We start from the raw sequence: 24,031 nt of genomic DNA, 5'->3' as shown, positions 1-24,031 counted from the left end.
TTTCTCTGCCCCTCCACAAACACTCACACACCTAAAATCAGCAGACATGTTTCACTAAGTGACTTCAAATTTCTGAGCAGGTGGTGGTAGATAAGTATGGAGGCGTCTTGCCATCATTGTCTAGCTTCTGGGTCAACTGAATGTCATTGTGACTTGTTTTCAGTGGAGTCAGTTTTAAGTTTGTGACCTAGGTCCCTGGGGTCAAGGCCATGGGAATTGATTCCCTCTTAGAAATCAATATGGCTGCCTCCTTGGTCATGGAGATCCAGACTTTCAGCCTCTTGATTTTATTACTGGCTCCATTGCTTTGGGTTAGAAAAGACAGTTGAATCATGGCTGCTGAGATTGTCATTCCACTGGGTGCCCTGGGCTGCAATTTCTAAACCATCGCCTTCTTTTGAAATTTTGTTCCCAGCTGGAGAAATGTCACAGTCACCTCAGCTTTTGACTCTGACTTTTAGGGAGAGATGTGAGCAATAGGAAAATGTAACCGCTTGCTAGAAAGAGCAGTGAGCAATTGTATGCACATCTGGCAACATCCTGCGGAAGAGTCCGAAGCATTTAAAAATATCGATTAAGCCTCAACCTGTTGGGAAATTGTTGCCCTAACTATCATTTTGCCCCTAGATTTGCTGAGGCTCAGAGCTTTATTTAACTTGCTGAATCTTGTCTTATGGCCAGAAAGAGACCTCAGGAGCCCCATTCCCCAGGTCCTTATTAGCCTTGACAGGCATTGTTAAAACTGCAGATTCCTATGGTCCCAAAGAGAAGCAGTGCCTTGCAATTTCAATGCAAAGTCTGAAACAATCTCTGCATGCCGCCGGGCTTCTGGTACGTATTCTGGAGCAAGATAACAAGTTCTATGGTTTCTGCAAAGATGACCTCTTTTGTTTCTAGTTATTAGTCTTGTGGATCTTTCCCCATGTTGCTCAGCTATATTTATTTTGATGTTAATGTTGCCTATCACCTTTAAAAAAATAACTTTCCAGTTTTAGGTTTTTATTATGAATGACTTCATATTTTACATGAAATACATCTCAGGGGGCAATGTATGAAAAATTCATGTAAGTTAGAAATTTTGAGTTAGCCATTGTCACCTACCATTGGAAACAAGCGCAAATCACATGACGTCCAAGTGAATCTATCACATACCATAATCAAAGATGAATCAAAGTAATTACCAAGCAAACAGGGATTTAATAGAACTTAAAACCAATTAAACCATTTATTTTCACTGTACCACTGAATAAATACTTTAGTATCTTAATGTTCATCTTTTCATTTGCTTCAGCAATATGTTTGCTAATATGACTGAGATGCACAATTGTTATTTAATTAACTTATTTCCGTCAGCACCTCACACATGCCATAGATGTGCTAAAGTCTCAATAATAATGAACCAGACAAAAATAACAAACATAAAATTTGTGCCAGTCACTTTAGAACTTACACCAAATTGCGGCTGTACCCAGTGAGAACGAGAAATGAGTCGTCTTACAGAAACTGGGTTGAGAATACTTGCAAAAACATGTTGAACCCACACAGAACAACTCAAAAGCTCAATAAAATTTGAGAAGAATTTAACTGGACAGTCTCCTCGTTCCCCATACTTGACCAACATACCTGGCTTGAAATACTTGAGTGGAGAAGGCCAGGAACGGATTTGGTAATGTACATCTTGTCCTAAATCACAGGCCTTTCAGGAGAGCTATCTTCCTGCTTATAGAAGAAGAATGGCAAAAGCGTTGATCCCGTTTCCTTTTATCTCCTCAAGATTCCCATCGGAACCCTGAGATGGTTTGGGTTGCCTTGACCTTGATAAGATACAAGTAAAGGAGGCCCTGGCCGTAGACACCACCTTTCTCTGTCTTTGGATAGTAGGACTGTAAGAAAGTAAGAAGGCACGATACCAGGTAAAGACAGGAAGGTTCTGCCCAGGTGGGCAGGTGGCACACACCTCTAATCCCAGAGACCCCGAGGCTGAGGTGGGGAGATCACAGGTTCAAAGCCAGCCTTGGCAACTTAGTGAAGTCCTTAACAGCTTAGCAAGACCCTGTCTCAAAATCAAAAAATAAAAAGGAAGAGGGATGTGGCTCCCCTGGGTTCAATCCCTGGTATACCCCCCCGAAATAAGACTGCCCAGAATAGCTCAGTGTTCTGCTCATTGGTACTGGAAAGCAAGACGTGGCTCTTCCTTCATCCGGATGCATTTCTTCTCTCAGATAGACCCACCTTGTGTACAGTTCTGCCTCGCAGTCTTCTTCCCCATTATAAATGTATAAAATGCATTGTATACATTTACACACTTATAAAATACATTTTATGATACATTTCGGATGCATGCATTCAGGCTTTCTCACGACAGTGCTTCAGTGTCTCCAAAATGCCACCTACTGTGCAGTGGATCATAAGACCCCAAAAGGCAACAGAGACTCCCCACTCCCAAATTTGGACCAGTCAAAAGTGCATACTCGGTGCTGGTTACGCTGGTGCTCATAAAAGGCATACGAACCCTAGTAATGGAGATCCACGTCAGAGCTCCTCCAACAGTAATAGAATGTCGTGTCTCAAGAGACGTCAGGGTCTGGATCAAGACCCTTTATCGTACACATTATAAAACCGAGACTCAGAAAGGTGCAGTGTCCTGTGACAGAGCACTTATTCTTGCAGCAAAGCAAGGATTGTAGCTCAGATTCCTGACTCCTTAAACCCGCCTGCTCTTGTCACATTGACTCTTTAACATCCAGCTATTGGGCATGTGGCCCAACCGCACCCTATCACCTGGGTGCCTCCACCAGCCTTTTGATGATTGACATGCAAACTGATTCTCCTTTTTTCAGAAACAGAATGTTTTGCCTCCCTAACCCAGACTCGCTCAACTAAGGTCAAATTTACATAAACAAATGTCTTCAGGGACCCAAAGGTAGCTGCCTGGGCAAAGTCAAGAGTGGTCCCATTTTGATAAAGTGCAGGAGACATGTCTGGTTTAAAAATATTCACTTTGAAATGACAGAGTCTGTCTCTTGCCACACTGTGCTACAGTGGGGACCGGCTACCGGTTTTGAATCCCTGCATGCAATACCAGATAGACCTCCTAAAGAGGAGGACTGTTTGGTTAAACCACCAGAATCCTCATCAGAAGCTACTTTTAGGATGCAGGGAGCCCAAGAACAGTGGAAGACCCTCTGCCTTGCCCTGGACTTGGGGTGCTCAGTGAAGGAGCACATCTTTAGGGATATAAAATACCCCCATAGAGACCAGCCTGAGTCCAGCCAGCCTCCCCAGAGACTGAACCAGCAAAGAATCTCCATGTCCACGTTGCATCAAATCTATAGGGGAAGTAACAGCTGCAGCCTGCGGCAGCCTGGGAACCACTGAGAAACCCGAACAGGCAGACCAAGTGGTAGGACAGACCTCACCATAGGCACCACACCACCAGTGTGAGTCTCTTTCTGCAACAGAGGAATTACATAAATGGCCCACTGGGAAGGAATCTCTAATCTGCACCCCTCCCCTGAAATCTGTGAACAGCTGCGCGAGTCTCTGTGCATTTGTGTAAAGGTTGAACACCTTCTTGGATCGGAGAGCCAACTTCCTAATCAGGCTGGATGTGAGGCGAGCCAGTTGGAGATGCAGGCGAGGCGCCCCGGGAACGTCTTTGATTCATGCGCTAATTACGTCGATCCTTTGGGGAACACAGCCACGAAGCTGGGTCCTCCTTGATTAATGCTGGCGGAGCGCCATGCAGCGCACAGCAGAGAGCAGCGTCTCTAGTCCCGGCTGAGAATATGGTCCCATTATCTCTCAGCTGCCTGAGCAATGCATAAGGGCCTGTTCTGCGCGGATGATCGGTGTAGTAGCGGCAGGGACTTGCTGAGAGCTGAAATCTCTGTTTGATTTGTTGTAACGTGTAAAGCGAAACTGGGACATTTTACTTTACAGTCTGTAAGTACCAGGGTTTGTGTTTTTCCCCCCTTTTTTCCCTGCCTCCCAGTTCCATGTGAATGTGACTTTGCAAGCGGCATTTGATTTTCTGTGCAATTGCTCTTTGTTGAATCAAGCTGGTGAGACAGAGTATAATCTGTTTAGAGCTTGCTGTGCCTGTCAGATCTCTTATATAATTGATTCATACAAGCAAATAAGGGACCTTTCAGAATGCTTTTGTCCAAGTCGGAAATTATTGCTTTGGTTTTTAATTCAGATGCATGCTTAAATTATCTGTGGTGTCCAGGATGCGTAGAGCAGATATTTATCTTTTTTCTGTACCTCTGGCCATTGCGAGAAAAATTTAAGACGGATGTATATGTAGGGAGATGGTTTTACATGCACGTCTGTGTAAAAGAAGCTTATGTCAGAATTTCCAGCTTTAAGTTTATTTTGCTGCTCTCTGCTGCCACTAAGAAATGCACAAAAAGGAAAGTTTCTCTTGCTTTTCACTCGGAAGCTGTTTGGAAACTTTGCAGAAAGGGAACGGGCACTATTAGGAATATTTGCTCACATAAACTGTTCCTTTTCTTTTTTTATTCTATGGGACAGTGTCTAAACACAGGATCTCTGTGTTCAGCACAGTACTGCTTTTGAAAGTACTGTCTTTAAGAGGTGATATAATTAAAAGAGCATAAACAGCACTTCAAATCTAGGTTCACCTATCTTTTCTGTATCCTCCTGTGCAATCTATGAAACTGATATTTGTTATTCATGCATGAGGATCTGATCATGAAAAGACTATTAGAATTTAATATCGTTAATAAGATTTGCATGGCGTCTCGCAAATGATCAATGCCTTCCTGAAATGAGAGGTTGTTACCAATGCAGAAGGGATGTGTGGATTTTTCTGTCCGGATTTTCCTCACCTAAATATAAATCGCACTCTTCTTCCTGGATTGAAAGTAGAACCACTGAGCTGTTGCAAAAATAGAATTTGAATAAAAGTCTTAGAACACTTGAACCAATGGCCAGAGCTGATGTAGATCAAAGGGAACTTGAAATCGTTCACCCCTAAAAGGCAGGATCAAACCCCACACTGAGCTTGAGAGCATGGATGGAGCCAGAGGATCACAGGGCGTCCAGAGTGGAAATCCAGTTTCCCTGAGCAGACCACGAGTCTCAAGGCAGGGGATGTACTCAGACTATGAAGTCAGGAAGCGTCTCAGAGCCGGTCCTCTTTGGATTTGCTTGGGATGCTAGAGAGAGAGACTTGAAATCGGTGGTCTGCTTGGGCACAGGAAGGCTCAGAGCTTGAGGTTTGGAGGGAAAAAAAGAAACAACTGATCAAGGTGGTCATGTTTTAAGAGTCCAACAAGAAGAGAAATAGGTCAGTGAGTGTCCTCTGTGTGTGCATTTTACAAATATTTGACTTCTGTCTGTGTTATTTAGTAAATGCTGTGTTACTATTTCGAGTTGTGCTTTTTTTGGTTAAACTGCTGAATCTTTTTTGTTGTTGTTGTGCAGGATAGTTTACTTTCTGTGGAGGACTGTTCTCCTGAAATAGTTGACTTTGACCTTCATGTTCCACTCACATATTTTGAAATTTCAGTTCAGGTTTTAGGATGGCGTGCATTTTTGCAACTGGTGGTCACGGTGCTCAGAAAGGCATCTGCAAGCTCCGTAGTGTGTTCGTAGGACTTTAGAAATGTTGTGGGTCATTTTCTAAACAATCGGGACATCACCTCCCCATAGTGTTTCATCTGCAGGAAAGGGGATTGAGTGCTGTAGGGGTGGGTTTAGGGTTCGCTGGCGTGACAGATGGGAAAGCCAGGTGGGTTTTACAGACACACCTTTTAAGAGGTGCTTTAAAAACCACGGGGACTGAATTGGTCTTCAAAATAAGTTCAAAGTGCGATAGAAGAGAGTAGCAGACAAGCCCTGCAGCTTCCTAAACAGCGTGGCTCTGTTGGCATGCTGCAAATCCCTCCAGCAAACCCGCAGCGGGATCTGTGCTGCCCCAAGAACAGTACCTGCTGAGCTCCTAGAAGGTGCTTCTGTGGAACACACGCAGAGGAGCACGTGAACACGGAGCAGAGCCCCCAGCGCCGGGGCCTCCAGCTCTTGACAATCTGGTTTTGCATCCCACGGCTCTGGGTTAGACCCAAAGGGGACTCCATGTCATCCTCAGCCGCATTTGTAAGCAGGTCCTGTTTGCTTGCAAATTGTAGCCCAGCTTCCCTTCACAGGTGGGACCCATAGATCAAAGGTAAGAAAGGAAGTTCTGGAAACTGCCTCCAGAATAAGATTAAAAAGTGAACTATGGTCAAATGAAAAATGTGAATTTAATAACCTTAATAAGTTGGATGATTGCAAACATTAGCAAGCCTTCTCTCCCTGCCGTCAAAGGGTACACGGCACAGATCACCCCCCGTGAGAGCAAAAGCTTGAGTTAGTCTGCTTTAAGTTTGCTGGGCTGCCTCCAGCAAGCTACTTAGCCTCTCTGTGCCTCATTATCCCCCTGTAAAATGAAGTATGACTTCAGAGATGCTTTGTAAGTTGAGAAAGTGTAACTCATGACAACTCTTCCTAACTGCTCACTTCTAGAATGTACTGGGGATGCACCCAGGGACTGGGCAAAGTGTGATCCTAGTCAAACATGGAAAAAACACTTACTTTCATCTGCTATTCCTCTTTTCTTCTTCCCTTTCTTTGATGTGATTGCATTTACTTAGTCTTACACATGTGTGTGCAAAAGAGACCCTGAAAGTTAGTTATGAGTATGTATTATTATGAGTTAGTTTTGAGTATGTATTGTATATACCATGTCAGGTTTCTCTTCTCTCTCTCTCTTTCTCTCTCTCTCTCTCTCTTTCTCTCTCTCTCTCTCTCTCTGGTACTGGGGTTGAACCCAGGGGCAATTTACCTCTGAGCCGTATCTCCCCAGCCCTATTTTTTTATTATTATTATTATTTTTATTTTTGAAATAGGGTCTTACAAAATTGCTGAGTCTGGCCTCAAGCTTGTGATCCTCCTGCCTCAGCCTCCTGAGTTGCTGGGATTATGGGCATATAACATCATAGTCAGCTATCATGTCAGTTCTTAAAGTGAAATAATTACCCTACATTCTGTGCTGAAGGTGATCAAGCAAAATTTATTCTCATGTGTTATTAAACTAACAATAGTCAATTTTTAAAAATAACCCCCCCAAAAAAATTCAATGAGTGTCCATTTCAACCTAACAGGAAATAAGAGTTTTATTTTGAAAAACAAAATAATAAAGTGCATCAAAGAACCTTGTTCCCCCCCCAACCCCCCAAGATATTGTTATCTTGTTAAACAATATTTTGAAAATGAAAGTCACAAGTTATTTCATTAAGAAATAAATATGTCTGAGACAGCATCATTAAGTAAACAATGTTTTTGGAATTTGAGTAAGATAAGAAAATCATTGTGTGGGCCATTTTTGCTATGATTATTTCTGGTCATCTCTGAACTATTTATTGCTAGATAAGTCTCTTAGTTAGAAAGGATAGATGGCCAAGTTCCTAAAACCATAAACTAAATGATTCTGGAGCTTCTCGAATCCAATTGTGAATAGACTTCCTTTGACCGTCTTCACAGCAAGTACTGAAAGAAGCTAAATGAGTCCCTGAATTTATATTCATACAACCCATAGAGTCGTGTTTTTATTTCTTTCACTATTAGGTGAAATAAAAACACGTTGGGATGGCACAAAATTATGACAGACCAATATCACGCTTAACAGCGGACGACGTATATGCTTATATAAATATTTTTTTAGCATTGAGCATATTCTAAGATGGATGTTAAGTGGCCATTTGAAAACAGTAATAGTTTTGATGGCTTCATTTTCTTTCAGATCAGAGTGATGTTATGACAGCTTTTTAAATGTAAGCTAGAATATTCATTTTCCTCTCCATTTTTGCCATTTGGAAATCTCTGTGTGGCTTACTACTCTGAAGTATGAATATTAATGTCGTTCCTTATTGAACTTGTAGACTGTATTTGATGTAATCCATGCAGAGTATAAAATTAATTTTTCACATCTCATAAAACCGGGTAGCTACCCTGGCTTTTTTGAGCTGCCGGCCTGTCGTAAGTAGACTCAGTAATGTGAGATAATTTCTCTGTTTTATAGGCAGGCATCTTTCCATGACCAAAATGACTTTTGTACTTAAGACGATTTCAATCCACAGAATATGATGGTGACAAGAAGCGTTTGATGGTTTGCGGCTCTCGAATTCTCGACTGTAAAGTTAGCAGGTTCCTCCAGGGCATGACTTTTGGTTGCAAACCAGTACATTGAGGACTTGAGATGTTCAGTTCAATATCACTTGGTTAGTAGCCCAGCTGGTTTATCGGACTGTGTTATCGTGTAGTTAGAAAGGTAAAGTTGTAAATTGGACTTAGCTGTGGCTTCCTCCCCACCCCTCTGCCTTTGTGCCTGGAAAAGAGATGGTGAGACCCTGTGAATTTTAGCATCAAGTTTCTCTGTTGTTTCACGAGCCGAGTGGAATGATTTAATATTGAGAGCAGCCCATCAGAAGAAGCTGCAGAGGAATAAAGTGTTTCTTATGGCTAGTTATAAAATGCAGAACTCTACATTCTGACGATATGATGGAATTTAAAGAAGCTGACTGTGCCAGGCATCAGATTTAAGGCTTTCCAGAACGAAACCCTAGATCGCTGGGTAGAAATTCGTCTGCCCTGCAAGTAAAAATAGATAAATAAATAAATAAAAATAAAAAATATAAATAAGGATGTAGAGTAACAGTTCTATAATGGTTGAGGGAGCTGTGGTTTCAGGCTGCTCTGGGAAATTGTGGTAGGGAAGTAAAAAACAGCCCACGTAAGGCCCTGGGAGTCATTCCAGAGGAGCTGGCTTAGATTCTGGTGTGTTTCTGTGCAAACGATTAAGAAATTTGGATCAATGAAGAGATCGAGAGAACAAGGACTGTTTTTGGCACTTGACCGGACTGGCTGACAGGCTTTAAAAATATAATTATCTTAAATGAAGTGGGTATCATGGCTCAAGAGCGAGATTGCCTCATCTTAATGAGGATTTCCAGAGGAGCACATGGGGATCGTCCGTGTAGTTGGGTGGATGTTAGTAAACAAATATCTGTGGAAATTCTCTGCGCTTTCCACAGGTTGCTAGGAGATTGCCTTGAGCCTCTCTCCTCCAGTTCTTGGGTTTCTGATCCAGCCCCTTACCCTCGGCTTCTCTGTATCACTCCAAATCGCCAGAGTCGATGGGGTAGAAAGCCTGATTCCAAGGAGGTTGCTTTTATGAAATTACTCGCGCTGTCCAGGAAGGAAATTTAAAGTTCTTCATGGTGAGTGGAATGTACCATGGTCCCGATGAACTTCTTGAAATCATTTCACTTCATTTATTTCCCCTACCAAGCATCCTGTCCAGAGCAATAGGTTTGGATCTCCCAAGCATTTGCACACGGAACCTCGCCTACTGGTCGTGAACCTGTGCCTGAGTCATGTCACCGTCATGTGCAAAAAGGCAGCCTCCAAGCTGGTGGCAATTCTCTACAGATCTTGTGCCTTGCAGACTGGCCAGCCGCTCACACGCCAGCCTAACATCTGATGTCAGAGGTGGAAGCAACTACCATCCCCCAGAACAGAACAAATTATGTGTTCAGACCCAGTCCCTGGCATCTTGAGGACCTGTGTGTTAAGTGTGAATCTGGTAATTTAAAGCGTGTGACTCCAACGCCCATGCAGCTGTCTGGCGGTGTGCTCAGAGAGAAGACTAGCTCGCAGCAGATTTAGACTGACAGGCTCCTTCCCCCGGGGCCACCCTGCCTTCTGCCTCTCCCCGAGGGATCCACAGAGGTATCAGGTTGATGGCTGATCTTAACCTCTCTTGTAGTATTGTATTTCTTGTTATAAGTACCTCTGGTGGCGTGCGAGTACATTTAACAGATGCGAAAGCTTTAAAAATGACTTTACTTTGGAATGATTAGGAGGAAAACGGTTTTTTTTAGGCTAACAGGTAGGCAGGGTGACCTAAGATGGGTCCAGATCTCTGGTGTTCAATCAGAACCGTGACTCAATGACACATTGCTTGCCATGGGGATTCCCACACACACCGACCCCCGACTATTTTCCATAACATGCAAATACTATTTTTTGAGGTGCTCATGTAAAGGGATAGACAGAAATATTTTGCTTGAGAAACTTTCTTGGTTTTGCGTATTGCAGTCCTCAAACTCAAAATAATCTGCAAGATGCAATTAGGGGCATGTTTGAAAGTTGACTGGAGGCCCTAAAATTTCCTCAAAACTAACTGCTTTGATAAATTTTGGGCTTCATACAGTTTCCCCAAATTTGAAGCAAATTCCTCTGGTGGAATATTTGATAACATTCGTGTAGTATCCAAATAGGCATTTCCATAACTACGTTAAAGAGGAAAATGTAATTGCTAGCTAGAACTCCTTCACGCCATGCTAAGTGGATAAACTTGGAAAAAAAAATGTTTTGGGATAAGCAACTTGGGAAGTGATTCCTGGAAGCAGCCGAGCTGGAGACTGTGGCCAGCCGGGGACTTGAAATGTGACCTTCTCGTGGCCACCGGTGGGGCCTGGGAATTAAAGGGACATAAAACATGAACAGAAGAAAGCACAGAGATTTTTACATTTTTACACAGGGGGCCCTCATGTGACAATGAAATGACAAAAATCTAAATGCTTATGTGTCAGGTTGAATCAAGAGAAGCCGTTGTGGAGAAGTGACCACCATTTATGTGGAGGCACAGGGAAGATAAGAGTTATTTTAGCAGGTCTGTTACAGCGTTCCCAGGTCTGGGCAGCTTGCTCCTGGTTCAGGGAAGCTGTCACGGCGGAGCTTTATCAGCTTCTACCAAGAAAAAGGAAGGTCTTTATACCCTGTTTGTACCTGTTCTTTTTCAAGTGTTTTTAGCTCAAAAAAAAAAAAATGAATAAATAAACATATTTGTCAGAAGACAAAACGACATCTCATCTAGTGAGAGATCTAATTGGCTTTTATTTGTGACTTGGGAGTTGGCCCAGTTTCATGATACCAAACAGAAGGAGGGCTTCTCCCGGGAAAGGACCAAACAGGGGGTTTGGTGCCATGAGAACAGGGAAGCAGAAGAGTAGGAAGGACACACACCACACACACACACACACACACACACACACACACACACCACACACACACACACACACACACACCACACACACACACACACACACACACCACACACACACACACACACACACCACACACACACACACACACACCACACACACACACACACCACACACACACACACACACCACACACACACACCACACACACACACACCACACACACACACACACACCACACACACACACACACACACACACACCACACACACATACACACACCACACACACACACACACCACACACACACACACACCACACACACACACACACACACACCACACACACACACACACACACACACACCACACACACACACACACACACACACCACACACACACACACACACCACACACACATACACACACACACACACCACACACACACACACACACACACCACACACACACACACACACACAACACACACACACACACACACACACACCACACACACATACACACACACACACACACACCACACACACACACACACACACCACACACACACACCACACACACACACCACACACACACACCACACACACACACACACCACACACACGCACCACACACACACACACCACACACACACACACACACACACACACACCACACACACACACCACACACACACACACACACACACACCACACACACACACACACACTCGACTGGGTAACATCGGCTTGACTTTTTTTGTAAAGGACTTGCTTACTTAATGACCCAGGTAGACTGGAGTCTCCTGATTTCAGGAAAACCTGGTTTCTTTGGGGGATCTGTGTCCTTAAGGTTCCGTGTGACCGTGTGCCTTTAGCACGAGCGACTTTGTTTTGGTTGGGTCTGGTTTGTCGGATTCTCGTATCAAAGCTCAGTCCAAAAAAAAAAAAAAAGGCCTCCCATTGCTTTTGGTTTAACAAGCTGAAGTGGCATTTGGGGGTTGGACCCGGAGGTGCTTTACCACTGAGTCACATCCCCAGCCCTTGGCGGTCTTGCCAAGTGGCCGAGGGTCTCACTGCATTGCTGAGGCTGGTCTCAAAGTTGGGATCCTCATGCAAAGTGACCTCATTCCATAGGATAAATCTGCCACCCCTGGCATGTGACCCTGCCACACCCTGATTCCTTCCCGTCTATCCCAGCGTGGCACTCGACCCCTTGGGTAAATAGTGATGTGAAATGATTAAGCTTTAGGTCTGGCTGGCAGGGCTGTACAGACGGTCTTGCCTGATCCTCTTCTGCTAGGTCCAGAGGCTTAGCCACCGTAGAAAGACACGCCTGTACCGTGACAAGGCGGGGATGCACCGGTTTCCCGAGAGCTCTGGACACTCTCTCCCTGGCAAGAGGGTATATCTGACGTATTCTATCCATCTGCCATGAGGCTAGGACTCTGCTGAGAGGCAGAGAAGCCCAAAGTAGAGGTCTGCAGAAACCAGACAAAAAGCATGACCCAAGGAGGTAGGCCAGTTGTCACACCTTGGTGAGTCTTAGTTGACGTCACTGTCACGTAAGATTGTGGGCCTGGTGTTACCCCATCTCTCACATTTCAGATATTACTGTTTATTTTTTAAATATTTGAAAGTTAAACCCAAATCCTTAGACAGCCAGTTTTCAGCCTCTTTTGGAGGCTAAGTCAAGGCGTCTCTCATTGAGGACTAGAAAATGTCAGATGCAACATATAGTGTCTTGTCCCCTACCAAAAAGAGGAAAAGTACTTCAATAGTCTACTCTGTGTACTTTTAGGATAAGAACCTAACAGGAGAATGAAGCAAAGCATTCCCACAATGATAGTTTATAAGCCTAGTAGGTCTCATTAATTGTCAGTTTGCAATGGTCAGATTTAAAAACTGATGTTATACAATTAGTAGTGGCAACTTTGATGATACAGAATTCAATTCATAAACATGTTTTTCCGTACCCTAGTAATCTGGTTTAATAAAATACAATTGTATTTACTGTTTTTACTAACATATTTAATGCCTTTATCTTAAAGCTGTAAAGTTGCCAGTCACGAATATGTCACTGTTGAAAGGGATAAGTTGGTCATTTTTTTCTCTCTTTTGAAACTGCATGTGGGTATGTACTGATTAATGAAGCAAATGGAGTCTGCACATGATTCTGTCACATTCGAGGGATAAGAAAGTTGGATTGCTTTCCACTTGTTTTTGACCACAAGACACAACCTCAATTCTGTTTGGTATGACGCTAGACACTTTCGGAGTTGTGTATGGTAAGGAGACAAGGAATACGGTAATTTGGTGTTAGAGTGTAGTCATTGTCCTCGTATACCTGGGCAGCTGATGGCATCAACAGCGGCCAGTCTCCAGCGTGGCTGACCTAGATTCATCCACTTACTGTACCATCTTTTATTAAATCCCTACTCTTCACTCTATTCTTGGGTACAGGGATTCAATCTGAGCCAAACAAGCATAATGTCATTTTCCTTATCGAAGTGTGTGCAGTCTAATCGGCTATTCCCCTGAGGGGGAGAGGAAGGACAGGTTTAGGTGCCTTGGGCCAGGTGGCAGGTTTTCTCTCTTCTTACTGTTTCCCTTGGGCTCTTTCCTCCAGTTAGACATAATTCGTGGTATCTAAGTCGATTCCACAGGGCACAGGTGAAAGGAAGGAACAAAGCCATTCCCAAGATCCTGCTGTGACCCCACAATGATGTGGGCCTAACCTGGCTCAGTCCTTAAAGCTGACTCTGAGTTTGAGGGTGGGTTTTTGGTTACTTAGGCCATAAAGTCGCTAAGGCTTTAGTAACTGTGTTTGTTTTGCTGCAGGGAACAAACTGGGTCCCTGTCCATCCCAGGAGCCCTTCATTGCTCCAGGGACTTCCTGTCCCCATGCCTTAAATGCTCCAGTTAACCAAAATGACACTGTTGAAACCCATTTGTAACTAGGACGGGGAAGCCAAGCTCCCTGGGATATGGTCTTGCGTAGGGTTGAATTAATATGTGGGGAAATATTTTGAGCTTCTGGAAACAAGGTGTTTTATAACTGCAAAGTGCTGTTTCTATTAAAGATAATAATTTGGAAGTAAATATTATAGCAACTAAGTGCAAAGGAGCTTTTAGTGCGCTGTTTCCATTTCAATGTGTAAAAAAGAAAATTGGTACTAAAACACCTCGCGTCTGTCGGCCTGGTGATTTCTCGCCCCCTCGTCCACCGGCTTTGCCCTCCCTCCAAACTTCCCTCTGTCCTAACTCAGGCGCTTACCCCAGTTTGGAAGCAGCCAGTGAGAGGGGCGTCCTGGGTCGACGACAGCTGTGCTTTTGAGCTTTTTCCATCCACGACGGCTAAGCACGTGCCGAGGAGTGATTAATTGTTTGGATGTCTGATGCCCGTTTTTCCAGAAGCACAGAGTAGTCGTGCTTATCACCAAATAGACGCCGGGTGATCCTGGGAGGCCATGAGAGGGGTGGTAGTTACTGCTTGGAGCCCCCAGGCACAAGGGCCTGCCAACTCTGCTCCTGAAAGAAACGCAGCCCTCAGGCGTGAGGTCATCATGATTGACGGGGCAGGTCAGCCGCTGCCAGCATTGGATTTGGTACACATATGGCCTACCTGAGCAGTTATCTCACACACGGGAATGGGTATGTTAATTATCATATGTACACATGTATTTGGGGGTATATATACATACATATGCATATATGCAGATGTAAGTATATTAGCGGTTATATATGAATGTGTATGTGTGTCTATATATACATGTATGTATATTCATGTGTAACTTAATGATGGGAATACTTTTTTTGGATATATATATCATCCATCAATTCTTCATTAGGCAAACGTTATGGACTATACTTATCCCAGAGAAGGCTTTGACATCACTAGGCAACATTAATTTATAAGAACATTGTCATTTCTGTGCTCCATCAATGACTGAAACGTGGTTTTATTGTGCATGATGCTGTGTGTGTGTGTGCATGTGCATTTATATATACATGTGAAAGAGAATATATGATAACATTTAGCACAATAGAATATGTAATGATGTATTAAATATTGGATTATATATTATTGTACAATATACAATCTATATAATGCATAAGTGTATTATCTATATGCTCTTTCTGTTTATTCTATATATTTCTCACGACTAATAGCCATTTAGTCGAATTAACCCAGAAATGTATACAGAACATAACATGTTACATTGCTGATGTTGAAAACATCAGACATCTCATATGAGAGCCAGACCAAAGTCCTAATACTGATGCTATAAGGAATTTCAGGACTGGGGAGATAGCTCAGTTGGTAGAGTGCTTGCCTCGCAAGCATAAGGCCCTGGGTTCGATCCCCAGCACCTCAAGAAAAAGAAAAAAGGAATAAAAAAAAATTCCGTATGCCTACCAATCCACCCCGTCTGCACCCCAGGTACTTACTAGTAGGATAGGTACCACATCACCTGCAGGCTTTGTAGTCTTTATAGTCTAGAAACCTCGCCTTCTTATGCAGAGTGGAAGCACGCTTCCAACCTATGCAGCCTTTTAAAGATCTATACTCGGTATTAACAAGCTGGTTGCCTTTTCCACAGAGACTCTGAGAAAAGGTGTAGTCTTAAATATCGATTTAGCGTCTCTCTTAACCTGACATCAATATTAAGGCCTCAGCCTCACTCTCTTATGAAAAAGCTCAGGTGTGGCACCCTGCATCGAACTTAATTCAGCAACAGAGTCTGTATTGTCCGCTCTTCCATTTCTCTTCTTGTGTTAATTCGATGCACTGGGCCTTCCTTATAAGAAATTTATTAGTTTAGTCACTCAAAAGTCCAAGTAGTAGAGAGTGGAACTGGTAGAAAAGGAGAGGGGTGGGGGTGCTTCTCAGACGTGAGGATGTGAAAATGCAGATCCCAATTCAGGGGAAGGAAGAGGGAGGGCTTCAGATGCTGAATTCGTAATTGGTTCCCATGTGACATCAGCCTCCGTGGCAGGCAGATAGCAACTGAGCAACCAGGGTAAAGATGAGCTGAAGTCCCTTCTTTAACCCACAGTGAATTTGATGACTAAGAAATTCTTGCTGGGCTAGGGCTCAGTGGCAGAGCGCTGGCCTAGCACATGTGAGGCCTTGCGTTCGATCCTCCACTCCACATAAAATAAAATAAAGGTATTGTGTCCACCTACAACTAAAAAATATACATATCTACATTTAAAAACAGAATTCTGGGCTAGGGAGATAGCTCAGTCGGTAGAGTGCTTGCCTCGCAAGCACAAGGCCCTGGGTTCGATCCCCAGCACTGCAAAAATAAATAAATAAATAAATGAATTCTTGCTTGTGGATCTTCTCTGTCTCACTCTATATTTATGTAAAATCAGCAGAGGAAATGAACTAGACAGTTCTATCAGCCTGTCCTGGGAGACGTGTGATTGCACTTGGTTTTTATGCAGGAATGTGCCCTTCTGTCCTAAATTGACCTGCTAACACTTGTTCCCTGTCGGTAGTTAGTCATTTCAAGTTCGGTGAAGTAAGGAATTTTTGAAGGTTGCAGCCGGGATAGATGGTTCCTGCAGAAATGTGGGAACTCACGTGCACACTGGAGACCAAGAGGATCTGCTGCACGTGGAATGTTCTGGAAGATCATGGAAGACGCTCTTGTTTGTGTCTTCTCCCCTCTGGCTTATGAAAGTGAGACGCTGGCTGTCCTAATACACGCACCCTCTGGGTTCCCAGACGCTGTTGATTTTCCCTGGGCAACGTGACATATTATGTGGCTGCTGGTGGTGACAGCTCTTGGGAAGCAAGAGGCTTTTTTCTTTTAAACTTTTCTCCATGTGTGACGTGGTGACAGCCGCCATGGGGATGGGGAACGATAGAGCAATTTTTCAGAGTCCATCAAACAGGAGGTGCATTCAGTCTCGCAACTTAATGAAAGTGGCTTCGTTGTGACATGTGTCAGGGTCTTTGGTGATGCAAGTGTGGAAGGATCTTTGCTGAAAGATTCATGCCTCCAGTCTGGATTTGAGCCGAAGGGACTTGACCTTGGCTTTGAACTTGCAAAAGGTCGCTCCCTGTAATAAAATCGAGAGTCGTAGGAAGAGGTTTGCAGAGAGGGAGGCAGCGGGGAGAAAACAGCTGCCCAGAGGTCTCTGAGAAGTGTAAACAGCATTACCTGCCAGGTACCTCCAGCTTTCTTCCTTCTGGAACCCTGATAACGGGCGGATGCTTAAGACAGTCACTAGGTTACTGGGACATGAAGATGAAGGAACGACTAATTTTTTTTTTCAATTTTCAACAAACTGACCTGTGTTTTATCAATGCCCGCAAAAACTCATGTCAGTATGTCTGAAATTTCTGTTGCAAAACCTGCTCTGAACGTATGCGTCCGGAGGTGGGATGGAGACCTGCCGATCGTGCTGAGTTCACCGTTGGTTAGGAGCAAGAAGTTCTAGTGAGCTAGTGCCCAGGAGGGGCAGTGCAAAAAACAACAATGTATTGTGCATTTCAAAAATCTGGAAGAAGCCAGGCGCGGTGGCACATGCCTGTCATCCCAGCGGCTTTGGAGGCTGAGGCAGGAGGATTGCACGTTCAAAGCCAGCCTCAGCAACCTAGGGAGGCCCTAAGCCACTCAGTGAGACCCTGTCTCTAAATAAAATGCAAAACAGGGCTGGGGATGTGGCTCAGTGGTGAAGCACCCTGGGTTCAATCCTTAGTACAAAAAAAAAAAAAACTAGAAGAAAGGATTTTGAAAGTTGCCACCACAGCTAAAAGATAAATACTTGAGATAAATGTTTTATCTGATGTGGGTACCAGACAATATTTGCATGCATTGAGACATCACACGTTTCCCCCATTATATGTATCATTTCTATGTTTTTATGTATCACTTAAAAACAAATTTTCTTAAAAAAGACAAATTATGGAAAAGAAAATGTCAACCAAATATTTTTATGAGCAGCTTTTTGGAGTTACGATTTATATGCCTTAGGATTAACACATTCAATGTTTTTAGTGTATTCAGTATTGTGCCATTATTACTGCAATCAATTTTAGAATATATTCAGCATCCCCCAAAGAAGTCTCTCTCCAGCCCTTGGCAAGCGTGAATCTACTTTCTGTCTCTCTGGATTTGCCTATTTTGGATACTGAATTTAAAGGAAATCACCTGGCTATTGTCACTTAGCTTCCTGTTTTCATGGTTCAACCATTCGTCCATACTGGTAATGTAGCCTCTACCAGTGCTTCAGGTTTTTGGTTTGTTTGGTGTGGTTTTTTTTGTTTTGTTTTGTTTTCTTATGAGGGATTAAAACCAGAGGTGCTTAACCACTGAGCCACATCCCCAACTTTTTTTTGTATTTATTTTTGAGAATAGATCTCACAGAGTTGCTCACTATATTGCTGAGGCTGGCCTCAAACATGTGATCCTTCTGCCTCAGCCTCCCAGTCATTGAGATTAGAGGTGTGTGCCACCACACCTGGCTGCTTCATTCCTTTTTAAGGCCCAGTAATATTCCAGTGTTTTATATAGACCACATTTTATTATCTGTTCTTTATGTGAAGGATGTTGGAGTTATTTAAAACGTTTTTGTCTCTTATTAATAATGCCCCTATGAATACTATTGCACAGTTTTTGTAGGAACATATACTTTGGAGTGGAGTTGTTGGTTATGAACCAAAGATATTTAACCAGCCTATATTTTAATCTCAGCAACTCTGAAACAGTGTATCTCTTTAAAAAATATTTTAAAAGCTGCAAAAGAAAATGCTTCTTGGTGAATAGTTTGCTCCTCTGAACCAAGAATCTGTCTTCTGTATTTCAGTCTTTATAAAATGACTTGTCGCCTAAACTTCTAGTCCCTCATGAATTTCAATAGTGAAGCACACCCCTCTGAGGATTAAGAATATGAATGCCAGCCAGAGAGTTACCTTGTTTATTCCCTGAAAACTGAAACAAACATTGTGTCCTTTCTACTTATTAAGAGAAACACACAGGCAACTTGCATAAGAAGCATTTACAAACTAGGTTAGTTAGCACAACAGAAAAAAAAAAAAATCTAATTTGATCCCTGCTGAACATTTGGAGGCTTAAAACATGTGCATGGCAAGAGAGGAAATTGTGGGTGAGGTTTGTTAACGATTCTGTAAAACAGGTTGCAGATGCAAAAGGGTCAGTTGTATCTCGTCATCTTTCCATGTTGACATAATACCATTGTGAGCACACCCATGTTGGAGTTAGGTCTCTTCTGGGTGACAGTGACTTTGTGATAACGGATCAGAACACCTAGCGATGGGGAGTCTGCATCCATGCACCGTGTACCTTGGAAGCTGGTGAGCACCCCTGTGTATTTCCTGCTTTGTTAAGAATTCTGTGGGGACAGCCAGTTCTTTTTCCAGTTGGAAATAGGTTGGAGGAAGGATGTAAACATGGTAATTCTCTGCGAGGAGCAAATAAAGATATTCACATATTTCCAAAAATATGTATTTATTCCACTTGACCTGAATCCTAAAACTTAGTCCGGACATGCCAGCTGACTGCATCATCTGCACTGTCAGTAGATTTTGAGTCAGTGGAGGGTGCTTTTCAATTCCGAAGTCCCTGTCAATGGCATGGAAGTTTCATTTCATGTGCCCCCAAATCCAACAGGCTCTCTGTTACTTAAATGCACGCTATCGTCACCGCCTTTGTTGCGCACTTCATGTGATGGTAATGTCGCCAAGCGTCAAGCACAGAAATACGGCCGTTTACATTTGGCAGAATTCTCCTCACTACCGTTTTCTTTGATTTTTCAATTCAGAGAGATCAAGGTTTTCTATTTAATAAGCATTATTACCACCCAGTACGTGATGGGAGGGCAATTGCTGTCCAATGCCGGCTTCTCAGGCTGTTGAAGAACGTGGCAGGTGAACTAAGGAAGGAAACTGCCGAGTGAATATTCCTCGGCTCAGTGTGATGTGCAAACACAGACTCACAGTGTCACCTGGAGAAAGAAATGAACCTTGTGCCCCACCCACAAGCGCTAATCCAATTAAAGATCTTTTTTTTTTTTTTTTTTTTTTTACACTCAGGGGCACTGGACCACTGAGCCACATCCCCAGCCCTATTTTGTATTTTATTTAGAGACAGGGTCTCACTGAGTTGCTTTGGGCCTCCCTTTTGCTGAGGCTGGCTTTGAACTCGTGAGCCTCCTGCCTCAGCCTCCCGAGCAGCTGGGATGACAGGCGTGCACCACCGTACCCAGCCGAATTAAACATCCTAACAGGCCATGTTTCTTATCACATGTCTTATATATCAACTAAGATTGAATCGGGGGCTGGGTCCGTAGCTCAGTAGTAAGAGCGCTTGCCTAGCACGTGTGAGGCACTGGGTTCGATTCTCAGCACTGCATATAAATCAATCAATAAAATAAAGGTCTATCAACATCTAAAAAAAGATTGAATCAGTGTCAGCCCTGGATAAAACTATGCAGTGCATATCGCACACTTTAGTGAGGTTTTTGTTTGTTTTGTTTTGTTTTCTAGTAATTTTACCCTTAAAAACCTCGCCCTTTCCTGAAACTGCAGTTCTATTACCCACCTTCACACTCTTCTCCCTCCTCATGCTCTCCTTTGTGTCTCCTTTCTTAGGACACACCATTAGACAGGTTCTTAGGACACACCTTTTCAAGCCAGGCATGGGGCACACCCCTATAATCCAGTGACTCAGGAGGCTAAGGCAGGAGGATCACAAGTTCGAGGCCAGCCTCACCAAGTTGGCAAGGCCCTAAGCAACTGAAGGAGACCCTGTCTCAAAATAAAAAAATAAAAGGGTTGGGGATGTAGCTCAGTGGTGAAGCACCCCTGGGTTCAATCTCTAGTGACAAGCAAAGAAAAAGAAAGAGAGAGAGAGAGAGGGACAGAGAGAGAGAAAGAGAGAGAAATGAAAGAAAGAGAGAGAGAGAAAAAAATTAAAAGACTGAATAGTTCATAGATGAGAAGAAAATGAAACTAAAATTTCTAGAATGCATCACACAGTTTCTCCTAGGCATCATGGCAAGTTTAAAATACATTCTTCACTATGCTGCACATTTTCCTGAATGACAAACAAGTATCAAATTCCCACCCCTGGTTTCCATCAGTAATTGTGGAAAATCAGCATTGTCAGACGGGACTATGGAAGGAAAGAGTTTCATAGAAACGGCCACTTGAAAACATCTTGCTTTACACATAGGAGAAAAGGGATTCAGGAAAGACTACATTTCCCTCTCAGAAAACTTAATTTCTCAAGTGTAAGTGAAAATCATGGTAAATATTCCCTGCAGAAAAGTCATTCTTGACCTTTTAAAAAAAATAACTATAGCAGTGTTCATATTGTAATTCTGTGACTTTCTTAATAGATGGACTGCTACCTTTGGGTGTACTTTATTTTTATTTTTTTGTATGAATTCTTGCTATCTTGCCTGGGTTGGCCGAGTTCCTGGGACCAGGCAATTCTGCCTTACGCTGTGTGGCTATGTATGTGGCTGGGACTCTAGTTACAGGCTGCCATGCCCAATTCTGGTACCATTATATTTTGATCGAGACAATGGCTACCCTCCCAGGGTCTTTATCCTTGACATTTAAATGAATATGCATACGTCCATGGGAAAGGAGATCTTTTTCTCAAGAAAAGGTGGGACTCTGGTCTGTGTCCACTGCAGACTACGGGACAGACGTCTTCCTGTGCCTGGTGGCGTGAACTCTGGATTCCTCTGTCCTTTGCAAGTTTCCTGACACAGTTCTGCAGCCAAGAGCTGTGACCCAAGAGCCTTGGCCCTGATTTGTCTTTTTACCTAGTTGTCTTCTGAAGCTTTCATTGGTTATTCTGTCCTTTCTGCCACCTTAAAACTCTTGTTCAAAAAACCACCCATTTGACTCTGGAAGAGTGACACTAAATTTGAAAAAAAAAATTTTTTTTTTTAATTGTTGTAATCTTCTTGTGAAACATGTTTAGAATTTCAGGAGGCTGAGTTTAGGAGGCTGTGTAGGAGATGTCTTTAAAAGTTTCAATATCTTAAATAGGCAGGCTCCCTGTGACTTGCAAAGGCTTCTATTTCTTAGGTTACTTGCAAGGATGTATTCTGTCCTCCCCAGTGAACTTTGAAAACCTTGCCTCAAATGTAAAACATCTCATCTGCATAAGAACAGAATTCCTTATGCTGCTGCTTCCCATTTTCTCTTTGGAGGATTGCAAAATCAGATTACCCGCTGAGTTTTTTTAAAGATAACTTTGTTGGTGTTAGCTTCTGAGAGCCAGTCACCCAAAAGATGCCTTCCGACCTTGAACTTCAATGGAAAGAGGGTGACCTTGAACTTCAACAGAAAGAGGGCTAGAGGGTCGAAGTTCCTGATGACATGCCCCCCACCCCACAGTTGGGTGCTCCCTCCTGTCTTTCAGATCCACCCTGGGTCTTTGGGAACTTTTTTCTTTCTGATCCAGGCTTCTGTCCCCAAGTAGGTATCTCTTCCTGGTGGCTCCTGCCCTTTGCAGTTTTGAATTGTTTCATCGGATCATTGGTTTTTTCTGTGCTCATTCCCAAATAGTCATTGGGACTTCCACATTTCTGTTTGATTTCCCCTGCACTGTGGTCTGAGCTAGGAAGCTGTTCAGACACCGGCTGAGGCCCCGGCTTGCGGCTTGCTCCCAGTGCTGGGTGATCCTATCGCATCCGGATCCAGTTACTGAGCCGACTGCCCCGTCCCTCCTCGGCCCTCCTCGGCCCCTAAATTCTGTAAGGAGCAACCTTGCTTCTTTATTTTAGATCTCACAAAAAGGAAACCTATCAGATAGGGTGCTTTTATGTTAAGTCATTAGCACTCTTGTATTAGAACTGGATTTCAGGGGTGTGTTGTTGTATAGGTCTGAAAATAAATGTTACTAGCCATATTAGGCTCCGAGAAAGGCCACCCAGCACCTTGACCTATAAAATGAATGTAATAGACACCGAGAGCAAGTCGCTCCCATTTAAACCAACTTTAAGCACCATTGTTATTAATAAAAACCATGCTAAAATAAAAATCAGGTGCATATAATGCAGTCTTTGTAAAACCGAAACAGGTTTGTCTGAGATGGTCGTACCTTCATGAATCATTTCACCTAATAAAATTTTTGCCAGGTGCAGTGACGCATGCCTGTAATCCCAGAGACTCTTGGAGGCTGAGGCAGGAGGATGGTGACTTCTGAGCCAGCCTCAGGATCTTAGTGAAGCCCTAGGTAACTTAGTGAGCCTCTGTCTTAAAACAAAAAATACAAAGGGCTGGAGATGTCATTCCATGGTGAAGCATCCCTGGGTTCAATCCCCAGTACCGAAATAAATAACTAACCAAATAAATAATAAGTTTTCCTGAAACACTTTAATGAGAGAGATTGTATATATGCTGGGTTACAGGACTATTAATGACCTGCACATGCGTTGTTTGGGGATGACTGGTCACCTTTCAGAACCTAAAACAAGATTTATTTCAATATTAGCCTTTGAAACGAACTAATTCTCCTACTCCACAGTTAGCAAGTGGCATGATCATTTGTTACCACCAAAAGCGTCCCTGCTACTTAATGTCTTTGGTATGTACATAAAGTAGAAATTCTATAATATATGTGTTCATCTAAAATATAGATACATTTCCTGTTGTGGGTAAATGATGGATCCAGTAAAATAACATAACCTGTGTGTCAAGAAACCAGGAGGAGCGTGACAGAGGTGCATTTCAGCTTCCATTGTAGCGCTGGAGGCTCAGGCACTGGGACCTGTTTTGTAAGGGGACGTGCTTTTTCTCTTCCTCTCTCCCTCCCTTCCCTAGTCTCTCCTCCTCCCTAATGTCTCTCCTCCCCAGCTTAGGCACAGTTGTCCTGGGCAGGTGTCCTCCAGCACACACCCGACACAGGAAGGACATTAATTTGGACGTGGGGACACAGAAGGTCTAACAGAATGACGGCCTCC

At 43.3% G+C, this 24,031-nt stretch overlaps 1 protein-coding gene across 5 annotated transcripts in view; it reads left to right on the top strand.

Annotated features, from left to right (window-relative positions):
- LOC306650301 (contactin-4) overlaps positions 1-24,031 on the top strand; it is a 953,963-nt gene that overhangs the window by 414,316 nt on the left and 515,616 nt on the right. Inside the window, exon 1 of one of the 5 annotated variants that reach the window (XM_079122189.1) lies at positions 3,850-3,945. The exons of 3 other annotated variants lie outside the window; for them this stretch is intronic. The gene's annotated coding sequence lies outside the window, so the exon portion shown is untranslated. Of the gene's footprint in view, positions 1-3,849; positions 3,946-5,295; positions 5,315-24,031 lie in introns of those variants that run through there. One more of the 5 variants, XM_079122190.1, reaches the window with a different exon arrangement.

This window comes from Sciurus vulgaris, assembly GCF_902686455.1.
Source record: "Sciurus vulgaris genome assembly, chromosome: 19".
Classification (NCBI taxonomy): domain Eukaryota; kingdom Metazoa; phylum Chordata; class Mammalia; order Rodentia; family Sciuridae; genus Sciurus; species Sciurus vulgaris.
Note: the sequence above shows the minus strand (reverse complement) of the source record. Positions and strands in the feature narration are given on the sequence as shown.